A 2,532-nucleotide genomic window follows, 5' to 3' on the forward strand; every position below is an offset into this window, starting at 1 on the left:
AGAATTATGTTTCTAGGTTCCAAATGCATAACAATAGTTTTTATTTTATTGTTGATTATAATCTATGGGTATTTTGGACAGGGACTGTGGTCTCTACAAAATGAATTAGTTGGGGAATTGTTATTAATGTTCCATGTTGTTCTTAGAAAAACATGTGTGTTCTCTAATCTCTGAGCTCTATCATATCTAAATGAACTTGTTAAGCACATCATTAAAATTTTCTATATATAGTTATCAAATTTTTTATTGCTGGTCTACTATTTATGACACTCCTCACACCCTGTAAGTAAGCAATTTATTAGTTTCTGCTTTATCTCTTCTATATTTCTTTTTGCACACACAAGCAAATATATATATTTTTTTATTTCCCCTTTCTCTTACACAAGAGATTATATACATACTTTTTGTGCTTTCATTTTTTAAATTTAACTATACATCTTAAAAGCACACTCTATGAGTTTCATAGGTTTGCTTTTTATCTTTTCTTACAGCTATATGTACTCCACTGTATAAATGCACCATAACTTAGTCATCCAGTCTCTAATGTATGGGCAAATTATAAATAATGCCTCAATGCATAATTTTTTACATATATATTTTCAATTTGGTGAGGTATATCTTTTAGTGTAAAGTCCTAGAAGTGGGGTTTCTAGGTCAAAGAGGAAATGCATATGTAGATTTGTTATATATTGCCAAATTCTTCTCCATAGAAGATATACCATTTTTGCATTCCCATCTGCAACAAATAAGAGTGGCTCTTTCCTCACAGTCTGGCCAACAGTGTATGTTGTTAAGCCTTTAAATATTTGTCAACCTGGTAGGTTAGAAATGTTATCTCAGCACAATTTCGATTTGCATTTCTCCTATTATGAATAAAGTTGAACATATTTTCACATGTTTAAGAGCCATTTTATATCATTTTTGTGAATTGTCAGTTCACGTCTCTTTGCTTATTTTTCAACTAAGTATTTTATCTTTTTCCCTCAAATGTTATTTTTAAATATATTAGAGGTGTCAACACTTTACCTGTGATATAAATTGCCGATTTTTTTCACAACTTGTCACTTGTCTTTTGATTTTGTTAATGGTGCTTTTTTCCATGAAGATATTTGTAATTCCGTAAAATTTATAAATCTTTTCTTTTATTGCATCAGGATTTTAAGTCATATTTAGAAAACCCTCTCCTACACATGGGTTATAGATGAATTCACCAATGTTTTCTTCTAGTTTCAGTTTTATGTTTACATCTCTGATCCATTTGATGTTTATTCTTTTGTATGGTATGAGGAATAAATCTAACAATTTTAAAATTCATCCCTGCCCCAGCAATTTTAAATAATTTTTATCCTATGATAAACTTCTGTATGTACCTGGGTATTTTGAACTTTATATTCTATTTCACTGATCTGAATTTTTATGCACCAGTACCTCATTATTTTATTATTACCTTAGTTATTGAAAACCTTTTTTTATAGAGAGTTATTGTAATTCCTCCCCACATCAACCCATAGCAGTTCCTTTTCAATGTTTATTGGCCATGATTATGGGTTTTTTTCATATATATTTTAGTATCAACTTGATTACCTCCAGGTAAAAAGCTTGGAGGTATGTTTGTTGGAATCATCCATGTATAAATTAACTTAAGGAGAATGATACTGAGATGTCTTATCCAAGACCAAGGATGTCCCATTTATTTTATTTAGGGGTACAACATAATCTCCATTTAAGGTTTGCACATTTCTTAAGTTAGTCCTAAGCATTTTTAGTTTTGGTGGGGAGGGGTGTATTATAAATGTATTCCATTATAATTCCTAAATAATGTTATTTGTGTGTACAAAAGCTATTTCTTTTTAATTTTATATCTTGCTACCTTGTTAAATTTTTTCAATGCTTAAGTTAGTTTTATCATTGATTCTCTAAGGTTTTTTAAGTAAACCACCTGCAAATAGTCACTTCTTCTTCTCCAATCCTTATGTCCTTGATCGTCTCCCTTTGTCCAATCACATCAGCTTATACATCCAGTGTTAAATAATACTGGAAGTGGCGAGCTTACTTGTCATGCTGCTGGCCTCCGTGGGAGTGCCAATTTTGAATTTAAGTGTAGATTTTTTACCATATTAAGGAAGTATCCATTTATTCCTACTTTCTCAAGTGTTTTTATTAGGATGGAATTGTGTCAAAGTCTTTTTTCAACAGCTATGGAACTATTTATATAAATTTGTTTTCTCCTGAGATATACTGTATAGAGATTCATATTAATAGATTTTCTAATATTGAATCATCTTTCCATTGCTGATATAAATCACACTTGGTGGGCTTCCCTGGTGGCACAGTGGTTGAGAATCTGCCTGCCAATGCAGGGGACACAGGTTCAAGCACTGGTCTGGGAGGATCCCACGTGCCGCGGAGCAACTAGGCCCATGAGCCACAACTACTGAGCCTGCGTGTCTGGAGCCTGTGCTCCGCAACAAGAGAGGCTGCGATAGTGAGGGGCCCGCACACCGCGATGAAGAGTGGCCCCTGCTTGCCACA

This window comes from Lagenorhynchus albirostris, chromosome 4 (genome assembly GCF_949774975.1).
Source record: "Lagenorhynchus albirostris chromosome 4, mLagAlb1.1, whole genome shotgun sequence".
NCBI classification, from domain to species: Eukaryota; Metazoa; Chordata; class Mammalia; order Artiodactyla; family Delphinidae; genus Lagenorhynchus; species Lagenorhynchus albirostris.